The following is a 20,345-nucleotide window of genomic DNA, read 5'->3' on the forward strand; positions in this document are numbered from 1 at the left end:
AAATAGAGAGAGAGAGAGAGAGAGAGAGGGGGGAGAGAGAGGCCGGCCAGAAGCAGAAAAAGAAGCAGCGGTCATGAAAACTGGCCTGGGATACCGAGAAAAGCAACAACAATAAAAAAAAAAGGCAGCTCTTACGTGTTCCCACAGCGAGCTGGCCGCCACTCACACCTCCACCAGTAAACCATCTGGATAAATAACTGGCCTCATTCTTTCCACCTCCCTCACACCATTACTCCCACAACTAAACAAAGTGTCCAATGGCCCATCTCTCTCTCTCTCACACACACACACACACACACACACACACACACACACACACACACACACACACACACACACACACACACACACACACACACACACACACACACACACACACACACACACACACACACACACACACACACAGTTAGTTATCCGATGGAGAGAGGGATGTCCAGCGAGGAGCAGTCCTAACAGGGTCTAGTTGGTATCAGGGGTAGCAGAGGACTGGGTTAGGGACGGGTCCATGAATAAAGGGAACATTAGTGTGGGATTGCAGGAAAGTGAGGGACTTGAGGAAGGGTGAAAGTCCCAGAGCCAGCAGTTGGGGAGAGGAAGAGGGAGAGAGGGAGTGGGCGAGAGAGAGAGTGGGAAAACAAATTTGACCCTTTGAGCCCCCAAAAAAAATTAAAAAGGCCAAGAGGAAAGTATGTTTTTTTTGCTATATTTCTTTCTCTCTCGGGGAAATTTCCAAACAGAAGGCGGTGGGATGACATCATTTGGCATAAATATAACCACGGGTCCAAATGGAGGCCATGTTTACCAGCCGAATACATATCGTATGCTACACACGGTAGTCTCTCTACCTCATGTTTCCGTCTCCCCGCCTTCAACATGTTACGGGACTCGGTGAGACATGACTCATGTTTTCAAAGTAACTGTGAATTGTTGGTGGAGGGACACCCCCTTAGTCCCCCTACAACATAAACGCATGTACCCACAAACACATCTCTGCCTACTACACATGGAAAGTAGAGATCCTACGTACATACGCATACCAACACTACACGTTGGTACGACGTTTCGATTCATTGATCGAAGGATTCACTCCAGTATTGATTAATTCATGTATTAATGTATGTATATTTACAGTTAGTCCTCAAGCATTTGCTTTTATCCAACTAATTAATGGATTTTCTGACAACCTGTGTTTATCAATTTACAAGTCCATCGTAGAAAGAGACCATGAATCATGTAAACTTCTTCTGTTCTTCATTTGCTACACGGCGCTGCAGAGTCTTTCACCTGAGAAGGCTGATGGCTGGGCTCTTCAAGCTGCACTCACATGACGTTAGGAATTATCCGGAACAATTCTATATTTTTTTCTGCCCACTTGGCGCAAAGTATTGGAGTTCAATGAATCACTCTCACAATAGTCATTATTACCCCTTTAGAAATTATCTTTTTATTTTTTTTGCATGATGAATACAAGTTAAATGAGATCACTGTCGTTCCCTGAGCTCAGAATGTTCTGCCATTTCTCGTCAGGCGAGTGGAGTGCATTTCTTCATCAACTTAATGGGCGTCCACTAATTACAGTGTTATAAATACGGGTATTAGCAATATGATTCCAGAGCTGCTATTTTTAATACTGGGAACTATAATATACCCATCATTATGGTGATAGAAATTAAAATACACATTTCGCTGGGCATTATGTGGAATACAGACGGAATACAGATATGTTCCATTAGACGATTAAATGGCAGCAGTAGTACAACCCTTCATCCAATTAAACATTATGACTCTTAAAGTAAAGACAATAGAAGAGACTTAGTGGGGAAAATTAGGAAACAGAATGAAGAGATCTTATTTGTATTTTACCCCACCCAAGGTGTGGCTACGAAAGCAGAATAAACAAAATAGTTCTCTTTTCTCTTGCCATGAAACTGATGACACAGTGTGTGTCACACACAGTGTGTGTGTGTGTGTCTATGTGTCTGTGTGTCTGTGTGTCTATGTGTCTATGTGTGTGTGTGTGTGTGTGTGTGTGTGTGTGTGTGTGTGTGTGGAGGGGTTTACAACCGTGTGTTGAAACAAAGAGCGTTGAGTCAACAGGAAACGATAGTCCAGAAAGTCAGATGCATTTCTGGGAATGCATCCCTCTTGTCAGCAATAAATATAAATAAATTAAATAAATATGATTATCTGACGCACTGGCCTGGTGTGCAAATGCCTGGCAGCGGCCAGACTGGCGTGGACTATTGTTTGCCAAGGCATAAGTCATTGATCTAAAACGTTACGAAGACAAATAAGAAAATCTTTGACTTAACCATTCAAACTGTCTTAATAGGAAGAAGGTCCCCATATGTTGTTTTCTTTATGCCACCTAAAATAATAACTTTTATATATTAATTTAGCCCTTGAGAGTTGGCACCAGAAAACACACACACACACACACACACAACAAACCCAATGACATTTAGCGCATATGTTAGGGCACTACACGCCTTGGTTTATTTAAATAAAAGGCATGAAAAGAAGACAATTCCCAGCAATAGATGACTCAAAGGAGTTGTCATTAAAAATAATGAAAAGAGAGAGAGGACGAGCGAGCTTGAGGGACCTGCGTCGCGGGGGCCTGCTCTGGGCTCAGCTACGCCGCCGCGTGCTGTTTGTGTTTTAACTAGGCCGTCAGTGGCCTAGTTAAAACAGCGCTACCGCCTTGGAGAGCCCTCGCGTCACCACAGGATAACCTATTGTGAGATGTCACCGTCATGTTTACACAGAACCCACTTGTCCCTGCTCGGAGGCTCCCATCTCTTTATTCCACCCCCCCTTCTCTCCTCCTTTCTCTCGCTCCCTCGCTCTTTCTTCCTCTTTCTCCCCTTCTTTCCTCTCCCTCTGTCTCACTCTCTTTTTCGTCCTTCCTCTCCCTCTCTCCCTCTCTCCCTCCCTCCCTCCCCCCACCTCCCCTCCCTCCTTCTCTCGGGTGGGATGCATCTCCCTCTGATCCGATGCTGAACAGTTACCGGGGGTAGGATGGAAGTGTGTGTTCAAAAGGCAGCTGTAGACACTTCTAGACCTAAAAAGGGTGCGCGATGACAGCGGCATCTGAAGTGCCTGTATGATCAGGGGAGGGGGGAGGGGGGGGGGGGGGGGCAGCTTGTTGTCTGGGGCAACACAAGCCAGGAAAATCATCTGCCGTTTAAGGTGTAATTGATCACGAAAAAATAGTTTAAAAGAAAACATGCAGTTCAAAGATGGATCAGTGTTCTGGGGAACGGGGTGTTGCAGGCACGCCTCCACACACTCGCAAACACAACACAACACACACACACTCAGAGGCTCTTTTGATTTGAAATACACCCTCCGGCGCCTCACACACTCTTATCAGCAGACCGAGCAGCGGTATCCCCGGCCTTCACAAACAACGGGGGCCCGATCCTCATCGGGTCTCCCGGCATATTAGCAGCAAATGGATCGCAGGAGCGCCCGCCCCCCCCCCGTCTCGGGGCCGTAAAGCCGGGATGAGGGACCCTCGCCGCTGAGCACTGGATGTCTTTAAGTGCAGTCTGCACATGTGGATTATTTACAGGCTTTGGGCTCCCCCGCTGCTTAAGCCAGCGCCGGGCGTCTGACAAATCCCTGCTCAGAGCGGCGGTACACAGCCCATCCGGCTCCCCGCTCCGTCCCTCGCTGTTCCCCTCCGCCCGTCACGGGAACGGACCCGCTCGGAGTGCGGGCGCACACACACACACACCGCCGCGCCGTCGCTTTGGTGTGTTCAGCGATAGCCGTAGGTTTGTGACCTCAGATGGGTAGTCTGGATTTGAACCCCATCCGAAATCTTCTCAAATTCACTCAAAGGCCGTGGTAACATTTTACAACAGTACATTTATTAAACATTTACTAACATTAGTTCATGCAGTAAAAAGCATTAACTAACTTAATTAATAGATAATTAAGGGTCTAGTCATCATTTGCTAATTGTGCTTGTGATAACTTGGGTATGGTGTTGTTCATGTTAACTATGGTATGGATTATACGTAATTGAATAGGGCTAGGGTTAACACTTACCCTAACGCTTATAACTGCATAATGTTAATTCATGGTTAATGAATGTAGCCTCGTAGTCAAGCCGCCTTCGTTGCCAACCATCTGAAGTTAATCTGAGGACAACAACAAGTCGATAGTGTAGATAGGAAGGCGCAGCTACTGCTGTCCAGTGCCGCATCTTTATATCTCCCTCCATGCCGCTGCTCGTACCTCAGGCCTAGAGAAACGCCCGGGATATGAATTGGTTTTCCAGCAGTCAGATCCTAATTGGTGGAAGATGTGTGCACAGGTGTACTGCCATCCCTGCGGCCACTGACGAGTGTGTGTGTGCGTGTGCATGTGTGTGTGTGTGTGTGTGTGTGTTTACCCAGCAGTGACCAGGGTTTACCAGAGGTTTATTAGAGTCAAGAGCAGGGCTCGGGGACAGCCGGCGACAACAACGGCTAATAGGCTAGCTGTTAATGTAGTCCCGCTCGGCACACACCTCGGGCCCCTCAGGCATCCCCACGACCAGCCTCAGAGGGCCCCAGAAGCAGCGGGAGAACAGGGAGGAGAAGAGGAGCTCAAAATGCCACGGTGTTGCCCTTGACTTTCTGCGAGGGGTCGCACGCCTCCACACACCTGACCTTTATTGTCCGCCTGCCGCTGTTCAAACAGGGGGCGGGGGGGTGGGGGGGCTGTCCTGTGGGGGTCCCTGTGCTCCGATGAATCTGAGAACCTGCTGTCTTACTATGGGTGAGCAGACTATGAGATGTTTGATAAGTCACCTTGGCTGGCGTGCGAAACGTTGGGTCACGGAGTCCCCGGTCACAGAAGCAGAGCTCCGGGGGTTAGGGTTAGGGTTAGCGGTGGTGGCGAGACCTTTCCCCAGGGCACTCGTGGCGGTTGGAGGGTTAGGGTTCTGCACCGGGGCTGAGGGGGGGGGGGTGCTGTTGGTTTTTGGACATGGTGCAATGTAAATAATATAGCATATAAATAATATAGAATAAGTGCAATTTGCATGTAAATGAAAACGATTTAAATGCATACATATGTATGCACGTCGGGGGTGTTTGAGACCGGGGCAGAGGGGGTCTTTGCCATGTTAGTGGGGAGGCAAGGGGGAGATTGCACGTGTTAATATTAATTGTTCACACCCCCGACCTAGCCCTCCACCCAAAAAACACACACACACACACACACCTCCCCCATCTGTGGTACAGACACATATCTGCAATGCAAAGCAGGGACAAGGCAGGCTCCCCAGTAAGTATGTAATTAATGCCATTTCCAAAAAGCCACTTCATATGGAAAGCAGAACCCTGTGTTCAAACCGGGTGCATTACTAGCAAAGGCACCCGCAACAACACTCCTCAGCCCCTGTTTAGATTTTCAAACTAATCCACGCCGCATACATAAATAAATCAACGCTTTATATCCACTCCTAACCATTAGGGTTTGCCTTACTTTCACCACACTTTTCAATTGTTCTATTAATATTTATGACGAGACAACCATTTCCAATACACACATTTAGACAATAAGGCTCACGTGCGTGTGTACGTGTGCTTGCTTTTGTTTGTCATCCCTTCACTGCAGGAAAAGGTGTGTTTTAGGTGCATGCCGTAGAAGGGCACAGAGTGATAGAAAGGAAAAACAAAGGGGGCAGGGAACTTATTAAACATGGAGATGGACAGAGAGGTAGAGGCTTACGGCAGAGTACGACCACTACTAAGAGACAGAGGTGGCGAGAGGTACATGGAAGGAATGACTCAAGAGAAGGACAGGACAGGACAGGACAGGACAGGACAGGACAGGACAGGACAGGACAGGACAGGACAGGACAGGACAGGACAGGACAGGCAAAAAGAAAGTGGTAGATACTGTCAATGCAGTTAACAGAGACAGGTAAAGACAGTCATTCTGTGGCATGGTCCTAGGAAATAATTTGAATATCTCACCCCAATCCCGACCAATACCTCATTATTAGGGTTTTACTTTTCACTAAATACATATTTTTATTTATATTGTGTTGTATTTCTGGAATGTGTCTTTCACAGAGGGCGAGAGACACAGTGACAAAAAGAAGGAGCTAGATAGAGAGACACCGAGAGAGTGAAAGGAACAGAGAGAGCGAGGGGAGAGTTGAAGACCGCGGGGCCGGGGGGCAGGAGGCAGGGAGCAGAGGGGAGTGTAAACAGCATCCCCCCCAACGAGGCGGTGTGATCACTTGGAGCCTGGTACACAGAACCCCACCACCACCTCCTCCTCCTCCTCAGATACTCCCTTACCTACCCTCTCCACCCCCCACCCCCCCAGCCACCCCGGTCTGGTCCCCGTGAGGTCGGCCCCTGTCACGGGCCCCTGACAGCCTGTTTGCTGTGTGCGGTGCGTTTGTTTGGATTCTCCAGCCTTGCTTAGCCAGCAGCTTAACAACAGATGGTCATAGAAGGCCCCTATTCAGAAGGCTGCGAATCAAAAAATACACACAGAGCAGGCCGCAGACAAAACACACACGCATATGCAAATGACATGGATTGTCAAAGTTGCACATGCAGCGACTAAAGTGGACAGCAAATATGGTAACACTTGCGCTACACTTTTTTTTTTTGTTGTCGGGCCACAATATGCAAAGTAGGGGGAAGGAAGGAAGGAACGCACAAACACAAACATACACACACGCACACTTGGGTGCAAAACAGCTCTGTCCGTATATGGAAACACGCAGTTTCTTTCTCTCTCGCACACAGACACACACGCACACAAACACACACACACACTTGCATTAACACCCAATCAGAAATACACACACTCACACACATACACCAACATACCCACACAAGCGCATCAGGTTATAGCAAACAACTCACATTTCACTAAGTGTGCGACTGTCTCCTGTTGTTGTGGGCACTTCCGTCGCCTGCCAGTCTGCCCTTATTAGGCCGATTCAGTGTTTATGGCGACGTTAGCGCGGTGTAAACTCATAAACACTGCGCCGCGGTACAAGAGGAGCTGTCAACTAAATATTGTTTCCCTCACGCGCGCACTCTTTCACCTCGATAACGCTTTTCAAGCTCGCCGGCTCAGTATGATAAAGAGGCAGTAAAAAATCATTCACATTAATACACCATTGTGCATCTGCTGCCGACGGTAATTAAAGAAGTAAATGACTCATAAGAATAGACGTATTAGCTGCAAAATGAAAGGCAACTGGGCTGTCTGGTGAAAATATGTACCATTAAGATACTGGGCTTGCTCTTTTTTTATATACCAAGGTAATCAACTCCACTAGGCTGATGCTGATTTAATCCACTCTAGTGGAAAGTATCACTCTCTCTCTCCATCTCTCTCTCACTGCCTGTCTCTCTACTTCCCTGTCTTTCTGCCTGTCTCGCCCTCTTGGTCCATCTCTCTCGCTCTACTGAGCATGATTGAGGTGAGGAGAAAAAATACCACTTTAAAGATGATACAAATAATGAACGAACCCCCCCCCCCAAAAAAAAATAAAAAGCAGCCCCATGACCAGCGACAGGGCCAGATTTCATCAACACTCTCTCGCTGGATCTTGCTTTACATTTTGCGAGCAGAGCAGCCTCCCGCTGACACTAACCGCCGTCGCTTCCTGCCCTCGTTTCAAACCGGGCTCTGGGTTTTCTAAACAGCCGCTAAAAACAAAAAAAGAGGTCTGAGGTACCGCCTGAGCGAGCGGGCTTCTTTAGACGAGACTTTTAGAAACGCAGCCCACTCCTTTTCGATTGCATCTCTGTCAGAAGAGTTGCATCACTCGGTAGCCAAGACTGGTGTTGTGCTTGGGAAAGAAAAAAAAAAACGTGCCCTTCCGAATAAAAAAGAAAAAAAAAAAAGAGAAGAAATCCCAGCGTGAGAAGACGGCGGGAAGACTGAGAGCCGATTTATTCATGCGCGGAAATCATATTGTTTAGAATGGGAAGCTACGCCAAAGTCGCTCTCAGAGACTCAAGGACTCAACTTCACCGGCACGTCTGAGACACGTCTCGAGATCGGGGGCTCAGACCTCCGCTTTTATATCTCTCTTCAATTTGGTCGTGCTGAATGCAGATGAAGGACCGGATCTGAACTAAAACCACGCACCACATCAAGAGACCGTTGTGGAGATGGACACAAGAGATGTGCACAAGGCGATGCACTTCTGTTTGTGCGCGTGTTTGTGGATGTAGACGTCCGATTAACTCTACAGTTAATGTCTACGGTTTACCGCTTCCTTACACTTCCTCTTCAAACCTCACATGGCCAATCAGTTACCGCGGCAATGACTGTTGGCTCTAAACACACATAAACAGTGCTTTTATGGAACAAGATCCAGAAGTTTTGATAAACAGAAGAGACATTTCTCACACACCTAACTACTGTTGACCGTAGATTCGATTTTGCAGAGGATTTTATACAAAGCGCCTCAGACACACGGAGGAGCCGATCGGCGTTGGGGCATCTTGCTCAAGGATGACTAAAGGTAGACTGCGTATACTGGGGATCAAACTCAGTACCTTTTACCTGGGTGTCAAACAATCTCACCACCACACTATCCTTCCCCCTTTATCCTGCTAATTCAATTAAGCAATTGTTCCCACAGTGCTCCCGCTACTAGGTAGACAAGACCTGTGAGAAATGCTTTTCGATATCTCCCACCGAAAGATCTGATTATGGCCGTAGCCTCTCTTGATCTGGCTGTGACGCGGGCCTTTGACCATATATCTTTCCTTCTTTTTTTTCCACCATCCCGCCGATGGCTGCTGCCTCAAAGTGCATTGACCCGATACCCAACACATCATGATACACCAACGGAAGAATTCCCAGAGTGTACGAAGTGAGAGTTTCCCCCGACATAGAGGGTTTTTCTATAAATCACCGCGGCCCGTCCAATTGGCTATGGATTGAGTTGCAGCGGGGGGAGGGGGGGGGACGCCGGCTCCCTGGGAATAGCAGGGTCCCTGTTGAAGTCATTCCAGGATGGGGTAATACAATCGCACGCCGCCAGGAATAAAAGGAAGGACAGTGGAGAAAAGGGGAAAATCTGATTGCTTTGGCCCATAAAAAGGAGTAATCTTCCGCCGGGGTCTAGACGCATCACCTGTCAGACAGGGTCCACGATGGATCGCTGTGCCACACGACCGCTCTCGCACAGTTGGCATGTATAACCGATTTTATATTTTCCCGCCCTTTTTTTTTTTCCTCTTTCTTTATTTGTTTACTGTGCAAATAACAAAGGAGGTGCAAAGAAGAAGCCATTACAGAGAAAGACACAGCATAAGATTCACACCATAACCCGCTGTGCCTCCCCCCTCCCCCATGTCCGCAGTGTTTACGAAGTAACGAGTGAAAAAGTCCATTGAGCGTAAGCACTTTTCGTATCTTCAGTAGGCTGGCCTTAATTAACCGTCCGTCCCCTCATCGGCCATGGCCACCTTCAGCTAACTCCCCCCCCCCCCCCCCCCCCAAGTACATGAGGCCCCGTTACAGGACACTGGGGAAGATGAACGCAAACGTAACCTTATGATTGCTGTGTTGAAAGCTTAAATCGCTTTTACGCAAACTTACAGAAGGAATTTGAGACTCCGATCTCAAGAATCTGAATTTGGAGAGAGGTGGGAACTGAAAAAGAAACGGATGTCATAAAAGTACATAAATAATGGCAAAACAGCCTTAATAAAACTTGAACGCAAATTATTTTGAGTGCTGTAAAATGTTAAATCTGAAAGCTGTTGAATAAACCCACATTCCCCAGATTCAATCAACATATTTTAAAACGGCATAAAGGGAAGAAAACGATTGTGAATTACGCGATTTAGGTCGGCACGACTACAAAAGAGCGGAGTAGCCTAACAACAAGCACTGCAGGAACCAAGGGCATGTTGGCTATAGAGCCGGGAGAGGCTGGGTGGTGTGTGTGTGTGTGTGTGTGTGTGTGTGTGTGTGTGTGTGTGTGTGTGTGTGTGTGTGTGTGTGTGTGTGTGTGTGTGTGTGTGTGTGTGTGTGTGTGTGTGTGTGTGTGTGTGCGCGCGCGCGCGCGCGCGCGCTTGGGGGGGGGGGGGGAAATGACAGACTGCTGTTCAACTCCATTAGCTGCTATGTGAGAGGGGCTTGCATCTAGCAGCACCCGACCTGTGAAGAATCTTAGATCCCGCTCTATCTTGGAATGGAGGGATTGCGGCATTAATTCTGGGAAACTGTAATCTCTCAAGCAAATCAAATTACACTCATTAAGCGCAAGAAGAAACTGCCTCCGTAATAAGTATGTGTAAAAAAAAAAAAAAAGTATTTATTACCAATAATCACCTCTTTAATATGAGCCCTCTCGTTTTTGTTTTTTGCTGATTAAGTTTAAAATACGAGGAAGGGCACACACACGGGCACTCAAACACACGCTGGTCTCTGGACACACACACACTCACAATACACAGCTCATGGGGTTTACGAGGGCGGTTTATACAGTGATTAAAGGGGAGGAGGGAGAGAGAGAGGGTGAGGGAGAGAGATACAGTGCTTAGGGCCTCGGTGAGGACGTGTCTCACCTAGTCATAAAGACACACACCTCAGTCTTTAGGCCGGGGAAGGAACTACTCTCTGCAGGGTTCACCGGGAGGTGAATCACTGTTGAATTTACATGTAAAGTAGAACATGTCAACACCCAGACAGTGCACTCACACACATACACACACACACACACACACACACACACACAAGACCACCTTGTATTTTTAATACATGGAAAGGATGGGGGTGCTGTTTGACTCGAAACAGGCAGAACCCATTGTAGTTGTCATGTGTGGGTTTAACTGCTGGATAAAGGGGTTTTAAAGCATTGTGTTGTTGTGATGGATCCATGTGCCGTGTAAGAATAATTTAAATACTCCTTGACTAAAGTATTACATTAATGATATCATCTCAAGAATTCTTATTTGAGCTAAATAAGAAAAAGTAAGAAGAAATATATATATATATATATATATATACATAAAAAAAGAAAACAAATAAAAGTTAACATCATCAAAAGAAAAAAATATTGCCCCTCAAAATGGGTGAAATAAATATGATTTACACGCATAAAATCAATTTAGCATTGAGGGTCAGTGGGTCATTCATTTACTAGTTCAGCGTAATTACCTGTTTTTCTTAGCCTCATTTACTTCTTCATTCTTTCGGGACACTGATGTCCCCGCAAAGCAAAAGAACACACTTTGTGATTACTCAAATTAAAACCGTCATTCCAGAGGGAAAAATGTCTACCGAAGTGCAATGCAGGAAAGCGATTAAGTTCCAAAAAAAACACAACCGCCCGCAGCTAAACGAAGCGATTCTATTAGATTCAAACCTACATTATGTACTTCTTGAATCATCCGCTCTGTCAGCAAAACCTCATTCTGAAACAACTAAACTCTCGAGCTAGCTTGGTTGCTCACACTCAGAAGTCATTGTGGCCCAAAATATACCACATACTCGAACGTTGTTTAGCGGGCATTCGTTAAACATAGTCAAATGACTAAATTAAAATGTGAAGACAACAAAACAAACAGAACTTTGTCAAATCAAATGTATTGAAAGTGTTGATCAGAAAATACAAAGAGTAGAACGACCTTGCAAATTAGAAATCTGGAGGCTTTAATTTTTCTTCCCCATAATCTTTCTTGGCAGGGAGGACAAGGCAAGGCAGTTCACATGCCCTGTGGCAACGCTTCCCTGCTGGCAATGCCTTGCCTGCCTATCAAAGCAGGAACCACATCCCCTCATACCTCAGCACCTACCCTGCCCAACGTGACTCATGGCAGGCAGGGGAGAAGGGTAAAGAGAGCCTGGGGGTTGAAGTACTGGGCGTTGGAGGAATTAGGTGGTAGGCTACACATTATCTTTTGTTTGAAAAAATAAAAGATAATAATTAACAGGCACTTATTAAATGCTGCAGACGATATAAATATATAAATATATAACGCAATAACCCAAAAAATCTTTTGTGATCCAAACCAACCGATCTAAACCAGCAATTAACCACACTCTCAACAACAGCAGACCTAGTAATGATTGTGATCCGAATTTATGATTCACGGTTTTCAATCCGCTGTAATCAAATTCTTAATGAATCAAGATCAATCCCATTAATCAAACCCATCCAAAACAATGATCCAGATGACATGTTGGCTGTTTCTCATGCGCAGGGTCATCGTTGTGTTGCGTCAGAACTCTATCCGAGAGCTTCTTCCCTGCTCTTGTGGATCGACCAGTTTGCTTTCCCCCCTGAAAGCCTGTAGGTTATGCTATGCTATAACATATCAAAGAGAACGAGCACAGGGTGCAGAACATCCTGGGTGTCTTCCTGCTGTACAACCCCCCCCCCCCCCCCGCCCACACCCACTCCAGGGCCTCTAACTGCCAATCAATCAGCAGGTAAGGATGATGACTAAATGAATGGGTGAAAGGATGATAGGAATCCATCTATTCATTATTGCCCCAGACAACATTTCTTTAGTCTTTGGGCGGCGGCAGCTGTGTCATGATTTGGCTCCGTTCCAATCCCATTGTTCTCTCTAATCTGCGGTGTGTGCGTACAGACGTCCTCGATGCATCGCTGGCAGCAAAGTATCCTCAATCCACCGTGAGCTTTGACAACATGTAATCCCTTAATAAACTGCTACTACAGGCATGACTGGCAAGTGGCGCTTCAGCCAATAAAGCTCCGCGATGACGATGAGGTCGCTTGAACCGCAGTCGAACATTAGAGTGAGCAGATTGTTTTTCGTGAAAGACGGGTTAAGGATTACTAGAGGAGCACAGAGCCTACGAATCAGCTTCAAATAGACTGCATGGATTCAGCCGGAATAAAGCCGTGAGCACGAACACTGTGACCGCCGCGACCGTTCTGTGCTGCTCGACGGTGGGCCGGGGGGGGGGGGGGGGGGGGGTCCACGTGGGTCTCTGTCCGGCCAGACAAAGAGGAAACCAACAAAATGTGGTTATCACACCACCCCTCCCCTACCCCCCCACCCCCCCTGCGCCCCGGCAGCCCCCCCCCGCCCCCACCGACCGACACCTCTCTGCCGAGCCGCCGGCCCCCTCTCAACCCCCGGGTCCCACGGGCCCCGTTTTCAATTTGCCACGGAACTTGGCCAGACTTCACTCGTCACCCGGGCTAAGGGACATCTTTTGACACTTTTACATTAGAAACACAGCCCTCCGCTGATTAAAAGCCTTTTGCCACTTCTTCTCCCTCCCTCCCTCCCCCTCTTCTCTTTCCATCCATCTCTCTTCTCTCTCCCCCTCCCTCTCTGTCTGTTCGGCGAGTGGTAATGTAAGACGGGTGTCCATTTCCTGTCTCCTCGTTTTCTCTCTTGAAAAATCAACCGCAAATAACTCCCGGCCTTCGGTGGCTATCTTGATCCTCACTCCACAGGAGATAAGGACACCATTTATTGTTTTCATTTGAGCTTGAGTGCCGAGGCCGAGAGCAGCGGATGGCTCCGCCAGGGAGATAAATACACCACAAATGGTTAACTCAATCTGTCTTGCCGAGCAGGCAGACAGCCCTGTGTTTTGAGGCGAGGAGGGATGGCATGGTGAAACCAGAGCCAGAGGGAGAGGCAGCCATATCTGCAGGGGACCCTAATCAAACTAAGATAAAAGGCCTATAGTAACATGAGCCATGGCTTCCTTCACAAAAAAAATATTTATATATATAGAGAGAGAGAACAACCAATGGAAAAACAAGAGTTGTGCCTGTGTATCCACGACAACGGGTGTAAAAATCGATGGCCCACGGATTGTTAAACGCAACCGGCGGTCCGTTTACATTTAATGAATAAATATCCCCCACCACTCTTTGACCTTTTCCCCCCCCCCGAGAGAGAGAGAGAGAGAGAGAGAGAGAGAGAGAGAGAGAGAGAGAGAGAGAGAGAGAGAGAGAGAGAGAGAGAGAGAGAGAGAGAGAGAGAGAGAGAGAGAGAGAGAGCGCTGTTAGAGTAACTGATGTGGTTATCTTGTCCCGTGACAGGCTGAATCACTCCATCAGGCGCCACTACAGACAGCAGTGCCTCAGACGACAGCATCACTAGAGTGGCCACAAACACCAACCCTACTATGCACCCCTACACCCCCCCTACCCTCCCCCGCACAATTTAGATCAGGAGGTGAGAGTGTTTGGCCTAAGCCAAATTTGATCAGCCGATGCCAGTTGCATCCCCCCCCCCCCCCACCCCTACACACACACCAACACCCCCCTTCATCCTCTAGCCTCCACTGCTATCTGAGATGAAGATGATATTACTATTCGAAAGTGAACAAAGTGCAGGAGACAGGAGGGAGAGATACCTAGAGAGGGCATGAAAGAGACATAGAGGGAGAGAAAAGGAGAGATAGAGAGACACATAGAGAGAGAAAGAGCAAATAAGATGTAGCGTAATTTATTTCTTAAAATACCCCCCCCCCCCCCCGTATGTCCAGCAGAAAGGAATTAGTGCTGTGTGTGTGTGTGTGTGTGTGTGTGTGTGTGTGTGTGTGTGTGTGTGTGTGTGTGTGTGTGTGTGTGTGTGTGTGTGTGTGTGTGTGTGTGTGTGTGTGTGTGTGTGCCACACAATGCACCTACAGCTGAATCAAGGAGGCCCACATTCATATGCCGGGGACGGACGTGAATCAATTATAAAAAGGTATATAAGAAGAATGAATTCTCAACTTTATGTGCTGGACCAACACACCAATTAAAAAACACAGCCTAGGAAGACTTTCACTGACATTTACAACAAAAAAATCACTGACATATACATATAATTCTGATATTAAAAGATTAGAGAAATTAGCATTTAGCAATGAGAAAATATTATAAATATAGTGTTGAGTGTGCAGATAAGAGCAGGGTAATTAAGAATAAGCATGGCAGTGGAGGAAAACATTTGAAGACTCAACCTGAGCTAGTTGGCTTCTCCCCGCGTTGCCCTACAGATATTTTACATTATTCAATCCAAAATACCATCATTCTGATTCTCAGTTTTCTTGCTTTTCTGCATTTTAATGTTTAATAGGGGCCCACGGCAATCTAGGGGTACAATTATTTCATATCCGCAGAGAGGGGGAGAGAGGGAGAAAGAGAAAGAGAGACAAAATGTATCATAATGTTGTATTTCTTTTAAAAGGTGTTATTTCTCCGATCTCATAGGAAAGAAATGGCTTTGAGTAGTGTAGCAACCGTTCTCCCTATTCGCTAGTCTCGTACCCGTTCTTCTAAAACAACCGTCAATCTGTTGCCACGGACACCGTGCCTTCACCAGGAAAAGACAATGGCATCAATACAGTAATTAACTGATTATTTACACGTTGCCACTTATCCGGATGATACGGCAACACGGCTAAGCCTGTTGCCAACCGCCGCGATTACAGGAATGTTTATCCTCAGCCCGACAAAAGGAGGGGGAGAGAAAAAATGGAGTGTGTGTGCGTGTAATTACCGAAAACATTACACCAAGTGGCAGAGAGGGGATTCTTCTACCAGAGGAAGTTGTGTCGATAAGTGCGGACATTAGGGAAATGAGTCTCTCGCTCTCTCTCTCTCTCTCTCTCTCTCTCGCTCTGCCTCTCCAGCACATATTAATACACACATTAACTCGGTCCCAGAAGTATGTGCCGCCAAATAATAGGATGCATATCCACAGACAACACAGCAACGGCAATGCTGGAAATTGCATCCCTGGGACATCTTACGCATTTGAATGCCCATGCAAGTGCATTATGGATGTATGGCTTTCATCAGCTCTCGTTGTGAACTTTGCCGCTCGCCTCTACATCTACTATGCTAATAGCATGTCTAATGTATGCTAGCATGTGGGCAACGTGGTTTTATGATTGGACAGATGCCGGGAGAAGTTACCTAATGAAATGTGATCACACAAAACAATGGTGAGTCATATAAGCTGTTCTAGTGTAGACGTGACCGCATTAGTGAATATACCGGCATGCTAGTGTCAGACGCCTTTGGGGTCCTACTGGGGTGAAAAAGTATGTGCACGTCTTTCTGCCAAGTAAGATAGCAGTGCATCAATGGCATCAGTCAACGAGTCAGTCCGTCAGTCAACCAACGAGCGTCAGTCAGTCAGTCAACCAGTCAACCAGTCTGTCAGTCTGTCAGTCAACTAGTCCGTCAGACAACCAGTACGTCAGTCAGTCATATCAATCATGAAAATCCCAGCATGGCGTTTCCAGGTGAGGGTGTTTTCAGTGTGTGTGTGTGTGGGTGTTTGTGTGTGTGTCTGTGTCTGTGTGTGTGTGTGTGTGTGTGTGTGTATGCTGCCGTGCGTGCATGCGTGAGAGATACAACAGGAATGGAAAGATAGAAAGGATGGTGAGAGAGAGTGAGTGTGTGTGTGTGTGTGTGTGTGTGTGTGTGTGTGTGTGTGTGTGTGTGTGTGTGTGTGTGTGTGTGTGTGTGTGTGTGTGTGTGTGTGTGTGTGTGTGTGAGAGTGAGAGATAAAGAAGGGGACAGAGCGAGAGTGCGGTGGGCATAAAGCGCCGTCTTATTTTCTGTGCCATTTGCCGGCTAGTACTTGCACAGCTATCCCATCACATCATGTCAAAGATCGTAAACAAGCAAATAACAACAGAAATGGCAGCCGCACTGCAGTGAGGGAAAAGAGCGAGCGACAGCCACACTGCCTTGCTCCTCCACTCACTCTTTTTTTTTTTTCCTGGCCTCCTGGTAGGCAAAGGAATACATAATTAAATGTAACTTTCCTCACTCACTGTAAATATCCACGATACACACAAGCACATGATATACAGTGTGAAAAGTACACACACACACACACACACTGTTGAGGAATGAAGCGTGTGGACAGATTGATGGCGTGGCGCCACGTCTGGCCCTGGCGATGTATTTATGGCGGCCGTCGTTCACAGGATGTCGAGGTGCCATCACCTTTATTTATGAGGAGGCATCCCCCGCCCCGCGCCATATCATTCTCTAAATGGTATACAGCGTGCGGCCGCCATTTTTCTCACAAAATATAGAGGCCACGTCGTGCCTGAACACACCGGAGGGGTGGGGGCAGTGAGGGGGCCGGATGGTGTCATTATTAATCATCAATAGGCCCAGCGACGACGGGGCCAACACATGTCAAACAATCAAATATGTCCTCTCTGGGGACCTGTAGTAGTCAAGAGGTGTCAGTCTTGGCATATTTACTCCAGTGAAGGTCCCGACTCATCAACAGCAGCAGTTATTTATCATATTTCACTTGCCAAACTCGAAAAAATAAGAACGTCCATGGTATTTATTTACCATTTGCTGCGTTCTTGTGAGGTGATTTATTTTCTTGATGGGAAGTGCTCTGCGATGGACAATTCTGCACACACACACACACACACACACACATGCACAAACGAGGTCATTGGTCTCTCGCTTGTACATTTGACAGGCTTTTCCACGCCACGTTCAGGGGGTGCCACCGAACCCAGAGCAACAGGAATGTAAGGAAACTGTTTTTTTTTGGTTTCCAGAAATGATGGGTGGAGCGGACTGTAATTCACTTTTTCACGGCCCCAGAGAAAAATGAATACAGGGGTAGTGAGTGATGCATTGTGAACACCCCTGATTAGCAGCACTGAACAGCCATAAGCTAACCTGTTTACTGCTAACTGTTCTGGAGTCCTTAAGGAGCGCAGACAGGGTGCTCACAGTTGGTGCATAAAAGCACCCAAGGGAGCGATATCTGTTGGTTGCCGGCGCGATAGTAGCTAATGCGCCTACAGCGGTAATTGCAAAGCAATAGTGTGTTTGTTTCTGTTGCTAAGACTCCCTTCTGAGTCCCACAGTTCCACCGTAGTCCCCACCCACCACCCCCCCAACACCCCACCCTCTGGTGAGGTGATGATGTCAGGAATGAGCGCTAACTGCTACACTCCTCGGAGGAGGGAAAGGAGGAGGGGGTAGAGAAGGAGGAGCCAGAAGAGGAGGAGGAGCCAGAAGAGGAGGAGCAAGAAGAGAAGGAGGAGGAAGAGAAGGAGGAGCCAGAGGAGGAGGAGTAAGAAGAGAAGGAGGAGGTAGAGAAGGAGGAGCCAAAGGAGGAGGAGTAAGAAGAGAAGGAGGAGGTAGAGAAGGAGTAGCCAGAAGAGGAGGAGTAAGAAGAGAAGGAGGAGGAAGAGAAGGAGGAGCCAGAAGAGGAGGCACAAGAGATGGAGGGGGTGGAAGAGCAGCAGGAGATAGGGGCAGGAAGGCTGAGGAGTAGAACGAGACGGAGGAGGAGGAGCAAAGAGAGGAGGGCGCCACGGCTCATGAATAAGATATGGCAGCCAGTCTCACTACAGGGCTTTCGCATTAGGCCCGGCGTCAAAGCCAGCGGCCCCTCTGTGCCACACATCCACATGCCCGTAAGCGTGTGCACGTGATAAAACAAACCCTGATGCGTGGTGCACGTTCACGCACAAGCCAGCTCTGGCACCTCTTCCCGTTATAATGGGGGTTTTACAGCAACCAATGGGTGCCTAGATCTGAGGGGAACGCCGCGACGTGGATTAGGGCTTATGGAAACAAATAAGTGTTTTAAGAGGAGCCGGCCCCGGTTTCAATTTCAATAGCTCGTTTAACCCTTATCTGTCCAATTCCTTGGGGCCCATTCTATGTTAATTGGATCTACATTGCACTTGCATTGGGGGTGTTAACAAGCACAGCCTATGAATATTAATTACCCTGAAGTTTTGTGCGTAGGAAAGACTTGGCTGATACATATTAATTCTATGAAGTTTTTAAAGTAGAGCTCTCATTAAAAATGGATAAGCCCTGCACATGAATGTTTTCCCAGGAGAAATTGTGCATCCTTTAGCGCAATCCTTAATAAATTGGGTCAAATTGCCTGCTCTGAAAGAATGGTTTCTAGTCAAATGAGACATGATTGTTCCGCTAAATGTAAACATCGTGAACTGTGATTTTGTGTTGTGTTGTGACAAATACAATGTTGTACACACGCTCTGAGCCCGCAATAATCTGACGTATCCTAGGGCTCCGTCAAATCATGTCTAGAACTGTAAAGATCAAACAAAAATGAATATCTCTGTTTGGAAATTAACTTAAGTGTGGGGGAGAGAGGGAGAGAGAGAGAGCCAGAGAAAGAGAGAGAGTGTGAGTGTGAGTGTGAGTGTGAGTGTGAGTGTGAGTGTGAGTGTGAGTGAGTGAGTGAGTGTGAGTGAGTGAGTGTGAGTGTGAGTGTGAGTGAGTGAGTGTGAGTGTGAGTGTGAGTGAGTGTGAGTGTGAGTGTGAGTGTGAGTGAGTGTGAGTGTGAGTGTGAGTGTGAGTGAGTGTGAGTGTGAGTGTGCACATTTTGCTGTGTCTTGGTTTTGAATGTTCATCAAGGGAGGGAGGGGCTTAAAAATGCTTCTAGGTTAAATAGGAACCTGCAGATGATTTGCTATTTTTGGCCTGTGATTTGTGATAGAGCTATGACTTGAAACAACAGAGACAAAATATCAAACACACATATTGACACGTTGTCTCACAATCCTTTCTTTGATTGGCTAACTACAGTACTCTGATCCATCGGTCTAACGTGACCCTCCATGCTGGTTCTATCTGCTCCCCGGTTCCTTCTCCCACTTCTCCTCCCATCGAGCGTGTCTGGAGACTGGAAGTGAAAAGGGGAGTGCATGGGCTGCCAGCCACAGGACAACCGAAGCAGAACATAATGGCATACATAAGAGGTGGTCCCTTTCTTCTCCAGGCCAGTCGCTCAGGAGACACCTGCTTGGGAGTTCAGGGGGAAGCAGTAAGCAGGTAACAACACAGAGGCGGAGGGGGCGTTGAGGGTCGTGGGCATGCTGGTGGCACACAATGAGAGTCACTTCACCACTCCTAATGATACCAGCATGCGGGGGGTGGAAATTCATTAACATAAGGGAGGATATTCAACCTCGACACCACACAAAAACATTCCTTGGTGCATGTGTACACATCAGCACATACACGCACACTCAGACACAGGCCCAAGCATGGATGCACGCAGACAATGCCACCGTCGCCGCTGCCTCAGACGGATACTCAAGCGTACCAGCACCGGCATTCAGGGAGAGAGAGAGAGAGAGAGAGATCTACTCTCTCTCACTTCATCCTTCTTCACAGAAAAGGCAGAGCCACCTTTGAAAAGGGTGTAAACATCTTTCTGCCTTCTAAAAAATATACTTTGACCTCATCTCCTACAACCTTTGCTGCATGATCGACCTCTTCTAGCTGAGACGTGTCATTCCCCGCCCACGCCTATGGTGAGGATCTACCTCGTCTACCACATGGTTCGAGGGGTGTGTGTGTGTGTGTGTGTGTGTGTGTGTGT

At 47.3% G+C, this 20,345-nt stretch overlaps 1 protein-coding gene across 2 annotated transcripts in view; it reads right to left on the bottom strand.

Annotated features, from left to right (window-relative positions):
* The window catches only part of foxp1b (forkhead box P1b), a 205,659-nt gene that overhangs the window by 42,484 nt on the left and 142,830 nt on the right, over positions 1–20,345 (bottom strand). The window contains exon 1 of one of the 2 annotated variants that reach the window (XM_056606126.1): positions 136–545. The exons of the other annotated variant lie outside the window; for it this stretch is intronic. The gene's annotated coding sequence lies outside the window, so the exon portion shown is untranslated. Of the gene's footprint in view, positions 1–135; positions 546–20,345 lie in introns of those variants that run through there. 2 annotated transcript variants of the gene reach the window in all.

This window comes from Gadus chalcogrammus, chromosome 13, assembly GCF_026213295.1.
Source record: "Gadus chalcogrammus isolate NIFS_2021 chromosome 13, NIFS_Gcha_1.0, whole genome shotgun sequence".
Classification (NCBI taxonomy): domain Eukaryota; kingdom Metazoa; phylum Chordata; class Actinopteri; order Gadiformes; family Gadidae; genus Gadus; species Gadus chalcogrammus.